At 38.8% G+C, this 19390-nt stretch overlaps 1 protein-coding gene across 2 annotated transcripts in view; it reads left to right on the forward strand.

Moving 5' to 3' along the window:
• The first annotated feature begins 526 nt into the window (after positions 1–526).
• The window catches only part of nckap5l (NCK-associated protein 5-like), a 51014-nt gene continuing 32150 nt past the window's right edge, over positions 527–19390 (forward strand). Inside the window, exon 1 of one of the 2 annotated variants that reach the window (XM_075475255.1) lies at positions 527–941. The gene's annotated coding sequence lies outside the window, so the exon portion shown is untranslated. Of the gene's footprint in view, positions 942–992; positions 1394–19390 lie in introns of those variants that run through there. The other variant, XM_075475257.1, reaches the window with a different exon arrangement.

The following is a 19390-nucleotide window of genomic DNA, read 5'->3' on the forward strand; positions in this document are numbered from 1 at the left end:
CCCCCTTATCAGACATAACATTTTTTTCAAATTAAATGTCCGTTTAAATTCCAGTGAATTCTGCATATTCAATTCAATTCATTTTTATTTATATAGCGCCAAATACAACAAATGTCTTCTCAAGGCACTTAGATAATAAAGTCCAATTCAAGCCAATTGGAATTCTGCGGAAGAGTATTAGGGCCAGGCATAAGAAAAAATATTTATATTTTGCCTGTCGAGAATAAAATCGACATGTTGAGAATAAAGTCCATATGTTCTCGACATGTCGACTTTAATCTCGACGGGCAAAATATTATTATTTTTTCGTATGCCTGGCCCTAATACTCTTCCGTAGAATTCCATTAATTGTAATCATAATTATGATTATCATATGGGATTATCATATTTATCATATGGGTGCTTGCTTTATGCAAAGTGTCGTGTTTCATTTCCACAAAGACTTTTTGGCCTTCAAGTGGGGCAAATCTTAAGAAAAAAATGACCCTTTTCCATTGAGTGTAACACCGTTTGTCATGTGGGTGTTTTCTTTCTTATTCTTTCCGTTTGTTTGAGTTAAATGGCCTCGCGACGATACTTCACGGCGCCTCTGTTGCTCATTTTCAGACCTGAAATATTCAACAATGCAAGTCAGAACAACTTTTTGTTTTAGGTTTTGAAGTGAAGAGATGTTTCGCAGCTTCGGGTCACCTATGAAGGAAAAGAGAGGAGGAAAGTAAAAAAAAAAAAAAAAAAAAAAACCGGGGCGGGTAACGCGATTTCATGCAATGACATCACTTTTCCTCTCACCCAAACATTTAGCAGCGCCGGGGCGGAGGACGGGAGATGGGGGATACCTCTGCAAGGAGCGCGAGCTACACGTTTTAAGTAAAAAAAAAACAACAACAATTGTTTACTTTTATCAATCATGGTACGGTGGCGACAGCCTTCAGCCGGACGAGGTGAGTTTTGAGAGGCTGAAAATGGCCTTTTAATATGCTTAATCCTCGCTTGGCCGAGATTTTGCGAGACTGCCGACAGAGACAGCGGAGGTTTTTGTAGTGAAATCACCGGTGAAATGTTGAACTGCAGGGACGTGCACTTTAAGTGCTCGCGTGCCGCTGCTGGTGGGTTAGTAGCCGGGATTTAGTGTGTGGTTATCTGCGCGAGAGAAACGTTAGGGCGGCACGGGGACCCGTTCCGTTTCAGTGCGGTGCAGTGTTCGGGTTCGGAGGGCCTGTCCTTGACAAATGGGGGAAAAAAAACCCGACATTTTACTAAAGTCCTCCAGGTCCAGGCCAACGCTGGTTCTGTTTAGAGGTTTTGTACGGTCATTGAAATTACATGCGGTCGTGGATTTTAGCCTCGAAAACCTGACTGTGGAACATGGAAAAGGAAGTGTCGACTGACTCATGTAGGTGCGACTTTTTTTTTTTCTTTTCTTTTCTTTTTTCTTCCCATCTGGCACCGATGCAGCCATATAGAAATGGTTCTGCATCTCTTCTTCAAAGTGCCTTCTGTCAGAAGATCCCGTCTGTAGCCGGTTTTTCTTCCGATGCAGATGGCTTCATTCACACCACAGCAGCCTCACAGTAACTGCTGGTGAACGGGTTAATGCAGCAGAATGAGCCCAGCTCAAATAATGGATGAAGTTTGAGGCAGTACATCTGCATCACTCTGTTCACGGGTTTATTTTACTGGCAGATTAGAAATTCACTTATATTTTTGTAAAAGCTTCCTTTTTGCTCACAGTGGGGAACATGGCCAGTGTGGAAAGCTATCATGGTCCATTTTACAACCTTTAAACATGGACACATTTGCGTGCTAATCTTCGTGTAACCCTTTTCTTTTCAGCGTCAAAGAGTGTGAGTAGTTGACTCTGACTTATAGACAGAACAGTCTCAAAGTACAGACCAAAAACTTCCACTTTGACGGCAGAAAAGTTACTGGATTTTTGTTCTTGAAATAAAAATGTTCACGATGATGAGCCATCATTTGAAAATAGCCGAGATCCATTTATTAATTTCTCATTTCAACTCTTTGTCTGGGTGGTTTCTGGTGCTGCAAAACGACCGCCTTATTCATCAGAGGTATATTTATATCCGTTGTAGTATATGTGTTTGTATATTTGAAAGAACCATGTGAAAATGGCGTGTGGTCAGTGTGATGAAAGGTACACAAATACTGATGGCCTCAAAAATGCAGATTCCAGTAATTAAGAGTCTAATTGCCTTCTCAGGGACACCAAGCCATCCATTGGATTTAGGATTGCTACTAATGACTAGCTTGGCCAATGAAATATAAGAAAGTTACGAAAAATTCTCTTTTGAATTTCCTAAAACCAGAATTGTATCATTTTCTCGACCAAATTGAAAGATATGACTTCATGATTACCAAAAGTAGGAATCCGGGAACATTTCTGTTGTTTCGGGTTTTAAAAGGGTTCCTTCTATTCTTCAGTGAAAGGATTTATTTATCAGCCACCACACAACAACTTATTGGGAACAGTGAGCACATGTTAATGGGTTGTGCTTTAACAATGCTGCTTTTCACAAAATGTGACTTCACATTTTCTGAATGGTTCCCGGTCACGAGGAGTGGATTGTTCCCTGTTTGTTTCCATCTCATGAGGCATTTTATTGGCTGTAACACATGTGTCAGTAATGTCAATACGTTGTCTTAGTCGGTGATGAAAGATTTAAAACGTCCAAAAGTTATGTCGCTATTAACGATACTCCTTGTTGGAGAAAAACATCCCGGCATAATGATCTGGGCCTGTTTGTCTGAGGCCAGGGATGCGTTCATGCTGTTTTCATTAACTTATTGCTTACTAAACAAGGAGCCAGATTGGGTTCAGAAGAAATGAGAATCGAATATTGTTCCAACCCTCCTGGAAAGGTTCACAGAGATGGGGAAGATTCTATCTATTGTAGGTCTATTGTGATCTTTGTGATTAGTTTCACGTAATAAGATCAATGATGGTCAGTGTTGAACAATTTCAAATTTGGTGCAGCAATATGTGTGTTTGATTCCCACGCTTTATTTTTCACAATCAAACCCTCGCTCCCGTGTTACTAACAATGCTTGAATGCTCACAACTTGGGGGGAACATTTGGGTAACTGAGTTCCTGACATGTATGATACTGTTAACAGTGGTTATGTTTTTGTGCTTTTGTAAATATAAAGTGCATAATGTATAAAATAGATTTATTTGATCTCTAAGATCAGCAGTGAAATTCCATCTTTAAAGGAGACATTATTATTATTTTCCTTAATGTGACATATTTCTCAAGGTCTTTATGAAATGTGTGTGACATGCTTTGGTCAAATTAGCCAAGGAAACCAAGGAAAATTTGTTTGTGGTAGCCGGTTTAGGGGACTGTGCCTGTTACCTTCATCCTTCATCTTGCTCTTCATTCGCCATTTTCTCGAATGCCTGAGTTTGGTGTTGAAGGGGTCAACCGGAAGTGGCTCTATTAGCAATAGTTGAAATGGGTACAGCACCACCTATCGTATCGGAGTATGACATGCTTTGTGCCTGTAATTCGATTCATTCACCGCCATATATCCAAGGATAATTACCCTTGCTCAACTCATTCTTATTGTAATTATCTGTAGCCAATTATCTGATCCTTTCAGTGCCATGTAACCCTACTGAGTGTTGTGTTACCATGGAAAAGAAAACTGAATTAAAAACAAGTTACTTTCAAAACGCCTTAAAGCAGATAATAAGTATGAAAAGCTCCCAGTAGAACACACGGAAAACTGAGCTCACACTACCACACACCAAAGTCAGCTTTCATTTTAAATCCTCGCCTTTTCCTCACGGCTGGAACCGGGTCCCTCTTTTAGGCACAATCAATGGTAGGAACGCTATAACGTCCATTTGTCAAGTGGTAGACAAATTAAAATCACATTCTTCCTCGGGCGCATATAAGTTCCATAAACTCAACTATCAGGCCATTTCTGTGTTTTAAGTTTTTATTCACTAAAATTTAGAGTTACCATATAGAATACTTTTCACGGTAAAAAAAAAAGAGATTTTTTTGTAATTCCTTTTTTTTTTCTTTCTTTATTTTCAAAATCTTTTTTTAGTAATGACAGGTTCCAGTGTTGCTCTTGTCCTTGCTTTTGGTGCTACATTGAATAAAGAAATTTCAACAGGGAAAAATTTAAAGAAAATGCCAACAGAGGCTCACATTTGATTTAGAATCCAGACAATCAAGTCAATGTAAAATCTTTCATATGTTCTCATAAAAAAAATAGTTGCTAGTTTATTAAGTGGAATTTGGATGTAGGATTGGCTTTTAATAGCAAAGCAAGAGTTTAAACTTCCTAATTTCAATGCTATTTCATGACATATCATACAGTACATACGATGGTCGAAGGAAAAATATGTAGCAGTTTCATAGTAAAGTTTAAAAAATGCACAATAGCTATATTTTCTTTCTGAATGACATGTCATGAAATAGCAGCTCCCGCTGCACAGCTGATGATATTTCTATATTTCTACTCCTGTTTGACCCGACACGGTGTTGATATCAGCAGCTGCCATTCATGTCCAAGACAGTGATGTCATATTAAAGGAGTTTGCTGATTCAAATCTCATCCTGCACAATATTTAATGCAGTCCTTTCACTTTTTTAGTTCTCCCGCACTTAGAAGGTTGTTTACTTTTCAGTTTTGCTCCCAACCACTAATGGTTAGGTTTAGGAGTTAAATTTAGACTGCTAGGGTTGGCATGAATGTATATTGTTGTGTTTGGACATTAAGGCATACATGGTTAGGGTTTGAAAACTATAGTTATCCTCAGACTACACTGTTTGATACTCATTGGTCACCGTTCCCATCCCGTGACTACTCTGAGCTCCAGCAGTGACGTCACTGAATGACATCATTTCACACCCATGTGGCACCACCCAGCCAATGTTGTATCATGTCTAAATCCTTGAACTGATACTCACTTCAGACAGCTGTCAAGCACAGACGGGTTTATTTAATTATTTTTTTCAAAATATATCTGATTTTATTATTTTTTTTAACTAAATACAGCATCTGTACTCTCCATTCATAAAGATTAACAGATGGAATAAATGTGCAATGAATTGTCTGATTAATTGTTATAGAAATGTAGCCTGGCTGACGCGTCCACAATCTCGATGAGATGGTGGTCTGGGAACTAGGTGTGCATTTTCTCGTATTTGAGGCGTGGTTTACGAATGCCTAGAGCCGTTTATTGGGCGCTACGAATGTCTATCAAATGACGTCAGGTTCTTCCCATGCTGCTTTGCGCGCGATTCATAGCCAATTGTATCACTTATACCACATGACGACAGAAATTCGACGAGGAAGAAGAAAAAAATGGAAAATAAAAGTAAACTTGCGCTCTAAGCTACTCAAATTGACAACAAAGTAGGCCTATATGCTATATTCTACATGAATTTTTATGTTGTAGAGTTGTGAATTTATTTTAATAATGGAGAAATTGAGCAGCCTTGCTTTGTTGTCTACAGTAGTAGATCAACCCTCATCTTACTTTGAAGCTCCCAGCTCCCAGAAGTGCCGTCAACGAAGCTTTAGCAGCAGAAAAGCTATCAGGCTTGTGTTGATGATAATAATAAACTCCTGGACTATGTACAAACTTCCAAATGCATCGTTTGGTGAGTACAGACCATATTTGTGCTACTGTAGAAGTTTGGTGTCATGACATGTGATTTTAGTGTGGTAATTTTGGAGATACTGCCAGGGTCCGTTAGCGCTTGTAGCCTACTAAGCTATTCGGGATAACTCGGTAACTCAGCTGATGTTCAGCCAATATCGGAAAAACTTCGGGTGGGCTACTTGGCTGGATATCACGGTTCAAATGACCCTAGGGTGAATCTACTCCGAAACACTTTCTAAGGCTGCATTGAACGGTAACGTTGTGTCCGCTGTCATGTTGGATTAACGCTCTACAAGCTTCGGTGTAGCGCATGGACGTCGTCATTGTCTTGCTCCCCCCGTCGTTCTGTGATTGGTTCCCAAACTCTAGCAAAAATAAGGGCGGTGGTTTCCAGGCTGACTTTGCAGTGAGAATGAAATCGAGCGCAAAGCAGCATGGGAATTCCCAGGCTAATAGAAATGTATAAATGAAAATTTCTTTCTTTTTTTTTTTTCTTTTTTTTTTTTTTTTGCTACTCTCTTTGAATTTTAGGTTTCAATGACTGTGCCCACCACTATTTGCTGACACTTCACTTCCTCTAAGTTGTTAAGTTTTCTGTCTTTATTTGGCTTAAATCAAAGTGTACGTACAGCGGCGCATTGCAACTAAAGCCACGAGTAACCCTGTCAGTAGATGCTCATCAAAACTCAGAACTGTCATTCAAATATTAAGCTAAACAGTCTGTGCCAGTGAGTTTATTAAAGAAGTAACAGGGAGAGGGTAATAGCTCAGTCGCCTGCCAATTAAAAGGTCAGTGGTTCGATTTCCGTCTTCCACGTGCCGTTGGACAAGATGCTGAACCCTGTCCATTAGTGTGTGAATGTGTGTGATAGAGAAAAGAGCACCGTGTAGCTTGTAGCACTGTACAGACTAAGACCTGATTTATGAGTGAATATGGCTTATGGTGTAAAAGCACTTTAAGTGGTCCTCTAGACTCGATAAGAACAGTTTGCTAAGTGTAAGTATGCTTTCCTCTCCAGGGCGTTGAAAAGCTAGCTTTTTTTTCTTCCATTTATTTAACTGCACATGGAGTCTTTATTTGCCCTTATTCCACATCGCCACCAAGTTTCCGGAAATTTAACTTGATAGTTTTTGCGTAATCCTGCTGGCAGACAACTAAACAGTAAAATTCATATCCATACACCTCAGGTCTGGCATCAGGATATCAAGGATATACAAACAACATTCGACTTACTGCAGACTACACCCCTAAATGATTTTGGCTTGAAATTGTTTTAAACCGCGGTGCGGGTAATAGAAGTTGAATTGGCTTATTAGAACAAAAATTTGCACAATTGAGCTCGAACATACTCAAAAAGAGCCCATTTTTTCGTTGAGTAGGGCCTAACTTCTACGACAGTGGCAGTGTGCTGTAAATGTGCAGTCCGCCTTCTATGTTTGTGGAATAATTGGATTTTTTTGGGTTGTTGACCGGATTGGTTTTGGAAATGTTGGAAACATTTCAGACTTACTGTGTATGAATGTGTCACATTCGCAACAATATTTATTGTGAAACACGGAGAGCCGCCAACATGTGATCCTGAGGTGGGGGTTGGGTGTTTCTGAGAGGCACTGCCTAGCTAACATTTATGGTGTGTGGGCCTATGTTGGGGCTTGATTGAAGTTTTGCAAGGGTCCAGTCTCAGTGCAATTTTGAGATAGTGTTTCCAAGCTGTGCCTCATTACATCATGAAAAGCCGAGCCAGTGACTTGTTCAAGTGTAATGGGCAGTATAAGTGCTGGCGCTCTCGGTTCGCCTGTAATTGTTCACAGGTGTACTGCACGCCTTTTTGTCCCACGTCTTCTAGCAGGCGGCCGGTGCAGATGCTTCATACAGTCTGAAGACTTTATTACCAACGTGGGGGTCACATGGCATAGAGTTGGTGTTTAATTTGGTTCTTGGTTCCGTAGACTGACTGACTGTTGACAAAGCGGGGTTGAAACGATAAGGAAAGCAGTCAATTTGTTGATCCACAGAAAATCAATAAACAACTTTGATAACTGTTTAAGGCCCCCTTGTCCTTGAAGTTGTTTTGTACCGCCAAATGTAACGCATGTTTCTAAATAATAACATGCTAAAATAATAAGAAACTTAAATTGAAAAGTGCAAATCTTTTGCCAAAAAATTCTGCTTTAAAAAGGAAGTCTATCAACAGAAATACAAATAGGTATAGATGAGGATAGAATATGGAAATATATTCATTTTCATTCAAATTTACTAAGTTTACTCATGTAATTCTTCAAGATTCTTTTGCATTTGCTTTACTAATTTCTTCTCATTTCCTTGTTGCTTATGCTATTTGCTTTTGCTTTGTTTCTTGATAGGTTTTGCTTTTCTCTTTTGTTATTTTTTTTAACTTCCATTTGTTATGTTTCCACTGTGATAGCTAAATACATTCTTTTTTCATGGTTTCCACATTGTTATACTTCAGCTGTGTTGAGGTTGTTTTTATGACTTTTTATGACTTTAAACCAAATTTACATGGTTTGTTTATAGTTTTAAGCATTTCCAAAGCAAAACTCTCAAATAAGAGGATTTGCTTTTCTGTGCTTCGTATCATGTCAAACTGAAGAGCTTGGACAACTGAACAAAAATCACAAGATAAATCAGTAACGAAATAGTTGGTAGCTGCAGTTCCCTAAAGCACATCATTGGTGTTTTATTACCTTTTCTCTGTGGTTTTTCCAAGCAATATCAGATGATGGCATGAAAATGTTGCTCCCTCTTTATAGTGAAAACAGACATTTTCAAATGTCTGAACCCAAAGCTTTGGAATGTAAAAGCAGTAGATGATCACGATGGAGAAATGTATCACGTTTGTCTGACATTTAGCCTAAAAAAAATCACCAAATTATCAGAATTTAGACGGTGATTATTTCTCAGTTGATTAACCTGTTAATCAGCTAATCATTTCAGCTCCTCTGAGCATTTTTTCCCCCCATCACAATGGCTTTGATTTCATGGGCAACTTTTTAGTGCACTATAGGCATTTTTCTGCTTTTATAGAGAGGAAAGGGCAACAGGACAATCATTTATTCGGATTTATGTCTAGTATGGGAGAACAGACAGGTCCGACCTTAATGCAGTCACCCCGTCTCTCTTATACCCCCCCTCCCCTCTGCAGAAAGGGCTCTGCTTTGAAGATAGGGCAGGCTTGGGCTGAGACCCCTCCTTATCAGCTCAGTCCTTTATCACGCAGTGCATGCAGGTACTGTAGTTACCATGGTTATACACCAAAGGCATCTCTAGAATCTGCATTAGCTTAGTGAAATATTCCTGTTAGCCCACAGAGGTGATACGATACAACAGACTCCCAGCAGGGGGTAAGCCGACTGCAAGATGTCATCATCTTCATCACAAGTGTTCACACAGGCGCGCACGCACGGCAGATCCTCACATCAAAGGAATCGTCTTCGCCTGAATTGTTTCCCCATAGACCTGTTTTTTCTTCTTCTCCCTTTTGAATAATTTGTACTTGAGCTCACTGTCTTCTGTGAAATACACATGATCGTGTATATTGAAGGAATCCTGATCGTGTGTGAAAGAGCCCCATTCAAATGTAGAGGACTTCAAAATCCCCCCAACAGAGGAATTTGAGGTTATACAGACAACTTAAGCTGGCCAAACACCTCTTTAACCACTACAGCTGTGACACGCATTCAATTTATCAGTCTGGCCTGAGAAAATAACGCTTGGAATGTAGCTTTAATCAAAAGCTAACTGGATCCACACTATGTCCTGTTAGACCAAAAAGGGGTTGAATGGCCACAGATTGGTTGACTTATTTTGCAGAAGCAGTTTAGAGTTATGAGATGTGATAGCTGTGATTAAGACAGCAGATAAAGAGAAGCACCTACAGTGGAAGGTTTCTTTGTGCAGAACTGTAGTTTATTTTCATTTGTCTTCAAATAAGATGTTATTTAGGAGCTTTAGGCACCCCACCACCACCTACTCAATTCCCAAATCTCTTTGAAAAAGTGCTCAATAAACTGCTGCTGTGTGAGTGTTTTCAAATTCTCACAAGCTTCCTGTTTCAAAGCCTCTCCCATCGCCTCAGACTGTATACCGAAGGTTCTTTGTGGGTGCCATGGAGGGTACAAGGATCTCCATATATAACCCTCCCTTTTTACACATACATGTATGTATGTATGTATTTATGTATGAGTACGTACCATAAATGGGTCTTTCTGTTGGCCAGACTTTGGGAAAAGGATGTGGATTGTGAGAACGTCTGATTCTGAGCTGATGCTGCTGGCGACCAGATGTGTCCAGTCAATTGTCATGCCACACGTGATTCTTCTTTTGTCTGTTGTCATTGCTCTCCGAACCCCTCAATCTGTCCAGTGCTCGGGGGGTCAACTGGCCTCACCGACCCTAATATGGGTGAAAATGAGATAATGAGGTGTGGGAGGTGAAATGATTGATGTAGTTACTGTGGCAGCAGAAATTGATTTGGAATTAGGGAAAATGTATATGATGTAAGAAAAAAGGCTCATTCAGTTAGCATGTGGTTGAAAACTGCTATTCTTAGGTCTTTTAAAGTCCATTCATTTCTATACTTTATTTATTTTGGTTAGATCTTAAAAGTTTCTAAATAGAATCAAATGACAAAAATAAGTAAATGGAGTAAAATAATCTAATATCATATTTAGAGTATGTGAGTGACACAGGATGTTAGCCACTGCTTTCAGAACTTGTTGTAACCCCTTGGATAGGTGCTGTTTAAGTAGAGTTGAATTAAATCTAGAATTTCCAGTAACTGTTTATCAGCCGTGCACATGGGATCAGAGGAACTTTAGCTAATTTTTCAGTGCAAAACAGCTTCAATGATTAAAAGCAAGTTTCCGAATCTGCCATCTAAATTGGAAATCATTGTTCTCATACAAAAACCACATACATCTACACCAGGCACTTCAGCTCATTAATGCAAAGCTTTTGTCCATTTGAAAACACCTGTGTTACTGTGCAATGGTGGAGGGCACGTGAGCTTGAACCAGTGACAGAAAACCAGCAAAGAAACGTGGTAGCTTCTGGCTATTGTCTCTTGCTATCAGATTACAACAACCTCTTCAGTGAAAGAAGGTCCTGAGTTACAGCATTTTAACAAAAGAAGCAGAATTCAAACTGTTTTGTAGAACGATTTAATGTTTCTCCTTCGTCTTACCAGTTAAGTTTGATAAAAGCATGGAACTTTAGTTGTTTCAGTCAGTACACATACATCTGCAGGCTGGGTCAGTTAATGAAACAATTGTCCATGTCTCAGTATAAAAGCATGGGAGGATTTTTAATCGAAATTATGAAGGAATTGTTAACCAAGTTTTGCTCTGTAAGGCCTAATAAATGTCCTATAAATCAAATCAAGTTTATTTGTATAGCACATTTCATGTACAAAACAATTCAAAGTGCTTTACATAAAATAAAAGCATTACAGCAGGGAGTATAATAAGCATTAAAAATACATAAACGAACATAAAGACAAAAATGTCTACATTTGGTGAAAGTTTAATTTCCACTGGCAGTTTGTTTCACTTGTTGGCAGCATAACAGCTAAATGCTGCTTCTCCATGTTTAGTCTGGACTCTGGACTGGACCAGCTGACCTGAGTCCTTGGATCTAAGAGCTCTGCTGGGTTTATATTCTCTGAACATATCACAGATGTATTTTGGGCCTAAACCGTTCTGGGATTTGTAAACCAAATCTATTCTGTGACTGACTGGAAGCCAGAGTAAAGATTTTAAAGCTGCTGTGATGTGTTCAGATCTCTTAGTCCGGGTTAAAACTCTAGCAGCAGCGTTCTGGATGAGCTGCAGATGTTTAATGCTCTTTTTGGGAAGTCCAGTTGAAAGAGCATTACAGTAATCGAGTCTACTGGAGATGAATGCATGGATGAGTTTCTCCTGGTCTTTTTGGGAGAGGAAACCTTTAATTCTGTTGATGTTTCTGAGATGGTAGAAAGCTGCCTTGGTGAAGATAAATGGAAAAGCCTCGACTGTCCTGTGTGATCTCCCATTGCCTGTTGAATTATACAGGCATACAGCTTTTCTGAAAGCACTGACAGGTAATCTCAGTTTTTCATCCCCTCAGTGTGCAAGTGAAGTTATTTCAGTTACAACTACTTCATTCTCAAAGTTACTGTGATTGGATTTTTTTGTCAAAAAAACTCCAAAACTGGGGATGTTGGCAGCAGGTTCTATCTTGGATTATGTAGTCGTGGCCTTAGTGGCACTTTCTGGCACCTCTGTTTCTCAATGTAGTTGGTGAGCCACTTTACATTTATGTGTAAAATGTCCTTTTAACATTTACATTGTCCTGTCCACATCATCTGTTCTCATGTAAACAAAGAGGATAACGCTCAATTTGACACCAAAAAGGCGGGACACCCTGTCCACACCATAGCACTGAGAGAAGCATTTTCTTTAACGTGGATGTAGTTTTCCAAAAGTTTGTTTTGAGTGAAAAAAAAACTGTGCTTGTGTGGACGATAAGCCAAAACTTCTTGTGTCTTTCCTAGAAGAAGAGTTCCAGTTTCAGTCTGGTTTTAAACATTTCCCTAGCTTAGCGTGGTCAGGCCAATAGACTGTATAATCAAGAGTGATTTTATCAAGTCATTATGTAATCCACTGATATACAATTGAGCTGTATCAAACCAGAAAGTGCCTTTATGATGGCGTTAAACCTTCCAAATATGGAAAGTAAGGCAGATTGACACTTAAAACCTAATTATAACATATAGCTTACACATAGGGTCTCATCTGAATGTTGACTGGAACTACGATGTTTATTTTTTGCTGTGTACATCCATCCGTTCGGATAAAATCTTTCATTTAAAGCAAATATGTCACGTCATGTCAAATGTGTCCTATTCAGATTATTTATTGTTTTTTCTTGCTATTTCTGTGGATGAGAAAGGGGGAAATTAACGGGGGAGCAAGATTGACTTAAAGCAAGAGAGTGGGTGGTCCATTTCACATTTCATTTATTGGAACGTCATCTTTTTTTTTTGCTGTCTATTTAAAATTGATTTGCAGCAAGGCATAGCCACGGTGACTCGTGTGTGCATCGTGAAGTATCGGTTTTATAAGTTCTTAAATTCTTTCTGTAGACTCACCCTGTTGCCCTTCGTGTTAACATGGTTATGGATGATTATGCCGTGGTCAAGGTATCACAGCATCAGATGAGCTTTGCTGTCTTCATTTTTATATCAAGACACGCTTATGTTTTTCCAGCTCTTATATCTATGGTGTGGGCATTTCTCTTTCTCTTGCCTCTTGAAATAGCCCAAACCTGGCTCATAACAATAAGTTCAAATCTAAAACAGCCTAAATGTTTCCAGACATTTTCCTTTTCTGGCCATCTTTGTCTGCTGAAAATCATCATCGAGTCAACTTGAAATAGCCTGTTGGGACTGGCAAGGGTTCTCTTTAACTTTACTGGAAACATTTTTAAGTCTGTTTTTGTGTATTTATTACATAAATTCTCACAGTCATTCGGGTTTACCCTCTTGTATCAGTGTCTGTGGGCTTTTTAAGCCCTCAGCACAATGACCCCATAATGACTTGGTCGACTTGATAGTCTTTTGAGAAAATCCATCACTTTTCAGTGGGATTCGTATTGTAGTTTCATGAGCCTTTGTTTCAGTTTCAAGCAAAGTTTTTTTGCTGCTTGGTGTGACCCGCTTGTGGATCCTTGTAGGTGAAGAGTTACTCATTTTGGTGTTGTAATGTGAGTGCAGAGAAAATGGTTTGTGTGGAAGAAGCTTTTTTTTTTTTTTTTTTTTTTTTTACATTAAAAGGGAAACTCTGGGATATGGCACCACATAAATAGCTCCACTGTTCAGCGCGCCATTCTCAGTCTTGCCCGTTAAACAGAATGCTCACATCGCCTCAGCAGCTTCACACTGGAAAGGATGGCTGCCTCTGATGTGGGGAAGCTTGTCTGGTCTCACCAACTTCTCTCGTTCAACCTCCACATTTTTTTCTGGCCTGTCAGGGCTCAGTAGTTTGATGTGAAATAAGTCACTGAGGACCAATCGTAAAAGCATTTGCTGACACACGTGGAAATGTAGTGTAGAATTGGAGAAACTGCAGTTGTTCCTCTGGCAAGCAGCCTGGTTACATGGCTTGTAGTCTGGTTGGCGGGGGACAGCACCTCTCTCCAACAAATGCTTTTCATTACCATGCTTTAAGATCTCAGAAATTAACAGGAGAGGAGCATTTAAATCCTTATATACTTTGGATCTTTTCACATATATAGGTCTTGTTAAGGACTGTGGAGCTCTGGAATGAGACTGATAAAAGCTGCTCTGAGGTGGTACACACGAGAAAGGTTGCGCGTCAGTATTTGTCCTTTATTAATCAAACAATTGTTTTGACGACTGATAAATTCTTTTCCCATTTTTGGGAATGGGGAGTGATTGAATGTCATGTTTGTCTGGTGAAAATCATCACAAGAACAATCAATTTTGATATGAATATAACGCAAAATACTCAATGCACAGTCTAGAGCCTCTTTTTGGCTTTATGTCCCGACATGATGTGGGTTGAAGCAGAGCATAAAGCACAAAATTGTCAGTCAGATAAGCTACAGAAGAGCTGGCCAGGGTCATTATCCCCAAGAATAAAATGTTCAAAGATCAGCACTTAAAAGGAGATTACAGTAATGGTGTTACAGCACTAAACATACAAGTTATTTTCCACAAGAAGATTTTGACAAAGATTATTTGGAGCTAATACTAATAATACATGGCAAAGATTTAATTTGTTTAGTGAGAGGTGTGAACCAATCCCACGTTGTAATGGCGTCTCTCTGAGCTCAAGACTATTTTCTGATCATCTCAGAAAATAATTTGCAGATCAATGTTAAGCTTGTCATCTAATGATTCTCATAATAACGAGCTCTATATGCTTCTGTTATAATAGTGGGAAATGTATTTATTTTTTTATTCGTTATATGGATAATATGATTTAAATGTAATAATGTAGGAGTCACAGTGAGCAAGTTTCATTTTATAACATGAGAGAATATTTGTCCAGTGTAACAGACTGGCAAATTAAGATTTAAAATGACACTGATCTGACTAACTGAAGCTGCAGAGAGCTTTCACTTTATGGGGAATGATGGCAACACTCCATCTAACAAAGATCCTGTCACGCAGAGGTCATTGTTTATTGCTGTAAATTCTCAGTACAGCATTGAACGTTAGTAAAGCTTTGATTAGCTAAGGGAACAGAGGGAGTTTTAACCAACATGATTGGTCCAAAAACTTGTTAATTGAACATCCCTCCATCCATTTTCTATACCGGCTTAATCTAATTCAGGGTCGCCCCAGCTGGGATTTGGAACCAGGAACGTTGCTAACCACCACAACAAAGTGCAGCCCTTAATTGTACATGAATACGCAATATTGTGCTAAATAGATTTGTAGTGGAGAAGCAGTGCTTCCAAATTTGGGTCAAATGTGAGTTAACCAATCACAAAAACATAATACTCCAATAGAAAAGGAATTAATTATGTTGCTTGAATTAATTTTACTTTTACTTTTTTTTTAACTTTTGTACGACTTAATGTCGATTCAGATGAGCAGCAAACAGAAATGGAACAGATACTGGTAGTTTAAATCCCCGTGTATTCAGTTTCCTGACATGACTTCTTTGGCCTCGTCAGCCATGTTTGTTTGTTTTTTCAATGTGCATCATAAAGATTATAGGGAAACTTTGATTAAATACTGATACTCATTGAAGGTCACTAAACAATTGAATAACCAAAAAGCAAGTGTGAAAAAAGAAAAAAAATGGTATGTGATCTGTTTCCATTGACTGTGCAGTGTTGCCAGACTGTGACAGCATAGCCTATCCGGAAACAACTCGAGGGGGAATAAAATACAAAAGCAACTTTGAAAAACTTCCAGAAGGGAAACAATTCTACCTTTTCTATTAATCTCATTCACATCCTCTAAATGGGAATAAAAATAGCAATAAAAACCTGAGTATTGACTGTATCTAATGGATAGATGGGGCTGCCATGGCATCATCTGTTGGTTAATGATCACTATTTTGAAGCAAAGATTTTTTCACTGGCTGTCACCATTTATGACATCCGCTCACACATCCGCTCATCCGCATACAGCAGCTGTAACTCGGGAGGAAGAGCAGTTGCCTGCCAATCAGAAAGTTGGTGGTTCTACTTCCGGCTTGCCTGGGCCACATGTCGAAGCGTCCTTGGGCAAGACACTGAACCCCATATTGCCCACTGATGTTGCTGTATGTATGTGTGATAGAAGAAAGCACTGTATAGTACTAAGGACTAAGAAGTGCTGTGAGTGAATGGGTGAATGTGGCATGTAGTGTTGAAGTGTTTTTAGTGGTCAGCTAGACTAGAAAAGCACGATGCAAGTACAGTCCATTTACCATTTACTTTTGAACCCGGATGTCATGCGAAAAGATGAGAACACCGCCCGTCCATTTGGCATTTTAATAGCTTGGTGGACCTAGCACATCTAGGCATCTTTAGCTTTGCTTCCTTTGTTAGAACTTGAACATAATTTCTCATCAAGCTGTCTTTTCCTCAATGACTGTTTGTTCTCCAGAGTCTGATTTACAGCTCTGATCCAGGCAGTCCCCAACATTCAGCCACCCAGTACCCACAAACTGCAACTCTTTAGCTTGAGTTTTCCCAAAAGCAGCATTTAGCAAGTGGCATTAGCAAATACAGCACTTTAGTTTTTGAGCAAATCAACGTTACTTATGTTTATTTTCTTAATTAAACATTTATTTTCTGTGATAAATACCACAGACTCATTCATTGTGTAATCTGTGTTAGAAACACATCCAACGTGTAGAGCAGACATCAGCAAATATTCAATATTAAAGCATAGCCTCAACATCTCATGCTGTAGGTTCCCTTGGTAATGCGAAAAATAGCCTATCGTTTGTGCAAATATCACAGCAAACGCACGTCTCAAATGATACAAACAAAAATTGGAAAAAATGAGCTGTTTTAGTTGTTGTTGTTTTTATTTTGAAAATTAAATGCACAAATTAAAGTGTTCTTCTTCCTGAGCTACAGCAGCAAAGTGAATTCTGTTGCACGTGTTGATATTAGACATTTGCCCCATTCAAGTCTCCCAACAATGTAAATCAGAAGAAGCAACACGTATTACAGATAAACAAGAGCATTTTGTTTTATTTATTTTTTCTTTCTTTTTTGAGTGTGTTTGCTCGTCACATATATCATTGTTTAAAAAAAAGAAAAAGCTGTATTATTTTTTTTTACTTCCTGTAACAATACCTTACACTGTCGCTTGACATTGTTAGATCGTTCCTGAGGTGTCCTTGTTTGCCTCTTTGGCATGAAAACAAATGCATGAGTATAGGTCTGTCTGTGTTTTTTACTAAACTGATCTCGAGTGTTACTTTGAAACATGAAGGCTGTCATTAATGTAAAACTGTCGCCTAAAATGTTTTATTTCCCAGCCTCAAAAAACTAGAAACATTTTGAGAAGTTAATCCCTAAGGTTTTATTGAAAATTACTCACTTTTCTCTCATATTATTTCTCTTTGGGATAATGAAATAACTTCATTTTCATGTGAATCATGAATCTTTACAAGTAAGGATGGGTCGTGGCTTACCACTTGAGAGAATCCATAATTAATTTCTTTTTCTTTTCTTTGTTTTTTCTTCGTGGGGAGGGGAGGAGTCAGTATAGCCACACGGGCTCAGGAGCACCTTAGAAAGCATTTGCACCCATCACAGTTTATTGCTATATCCAGAAATGCAACCTGAGCTGTTACACAGGAAGGAAGCCATGCTGTCTGCGTGGAGTGTCAATGGGCTGTTTGAGAAACAGTTGAGAAACGGATGGCATGACTGGGACTACTTTACTCATTGTTTGAATTCAATTTGAATGCATTTTTATAGCCCATTGACATTTGTATGTTAGCTCTCTTTAAAGAGTTTTTCTGGGCTGTTAGTGAAGATCTTCACTCCAAAGGGAAGTAGATGGCAAAAGGGGGTTACAAAAAGCCTTTTGTCACCCCCAACTTTTATGTTGAAAGTTATCCTTGTGTGAGCTCCAGGCCAACATGTGACCAGCTCTCATTCACGTCATGTCCTGAAAATGGGCAAAAGAACCTATGCATAATGAATATCTGGAAAATCTGCAAAGCCATTTTTGTTGCTAATTTTCCAGTCAGATGCATATTAACATTTGCTGGGAATGGTGTTCTCAGATTACGTTTATGATTAAAAATGAAAACTAATTAAACTATTCTAATTCCATAGTTGTTATAGCAGATGCCTTCTTTTTTTCAGTTGCACTGCAAGCACTGGGAACTGCAGAAGTTAATAGAACCTGGCTTGAAAGATCTTTTTAGATACAATCGCAGCACATTGAGCACCTTTGCCTGAACTTCACATACCTGATTAGTCCAAACAACCCATTTTCACTCCCAACTTTTAACATACTGATGCTTGTGCAGGAGCCACCTGCATTTGTTTTGAACATAGAGTACCCCAAAATGTCACTTTTGAACATGCGGGGCTTCCCAAGCTGGTAACATAACCATTACATAATGTGTCTCTATGACAACGTAGGAAACATGGACAAATCTTTCCTAAGAAGGAACATCCACCCACCCACCTGGCTTTTGAGTCCAATGTGAAAGTGTTTTAATCGCTATATTCCTGCCTCAAATGACTCTTCAGTAGATGCAGGTTTTTATTCAGTTCTGGCTCGGCACGACACAGATTGGAACACGACACCTGGGTGCACATGCTAATTTTCATGCTGCGGTCAGAGTCACGCATTTACCTGCCTTATTGTCCCTCATGGCGTTCTTAAACTGACAGCAACAACTCTTCCACAAAAAGAGAAGAGATTGATCAATTTTACCTTCTGCATGACAGCGCACACTCTGCTTCTGTGTGGGGTGATGTCTGCAGTTCCATATGACATAATAAACCAGGCTACTTATCTTAGTGGTTTATAATTATCTTAATCTGTCCAAAACAGCGTGTTGGATACAGAATAAGATAATCACTTCATTTTATTGTAGTTCAGAGCACTGAAAGTTAACATGCTATTACTGGCAATGAGAACAAATTTAATTGGCTTGTTTTAGTAGATGTACTCCTGTTTGAAGAGCTTATTTAAACACATTTCTGTAAACTGCATAATGAAGAAAGAAAGTAAAAACACAATCCAGTTTTAAACATTAAAAAAAAAAAAAGTGAAGTGAAAAACAACACTCTTAAAGTTGAACTTGAACATTGGAGTCGGTTGACTATCCCCCTCATGTAATAACAATGTTATTTGTTTATAACCCAGTACTTTCGAATAATGTTATCCTGTTGTCATTTACTATTTGGTGCAACTGGTGCACCACTTACTACTGCAGAAGGATAGCTGGCAATATGCAGCTGCATAGCAGTTCCCAATGTGATGGAAATTGATGTTAAAGTGAACCCAGTGTGTTGAAAAGGGCTCTTGATCAAACATGGTATGTGACAAATTGGGAGAGCTAGTATGTTGGTCCTGATGTAACGTTATGCTTTTCCACTGTTGCTAACCATTATACTTTGTTACAGTTTTAGTTTTAATTTCTCCCCAAAAATTTCTTCTTTTTTTTTCATGAAAAAACTTTGTGTGCAAAAAACATAGGTTTAAAAGTAGTTAAAGATTCCTTCATATAACGGATTTTAAGACAAAGAAA

The sequence above is a fragment of the Odontesthes bonariensis genome, chromosome 10 (genome assembly GCF_027942865.1).
Source record: "Odontesthes bonariensis isolate fOdoBon6 chromosome 10, fOdoBon6.hap1, whole genome shotgun sequence".
In the NCBI taxonomy this organism is placed as follows: domain Eukaryota; kingdom Metazoa; phylum Chordata; class Actinopteri; order Atheriniformes; family Atherinopsidae; genus Odontesthes; species Odontesthes bonariensis.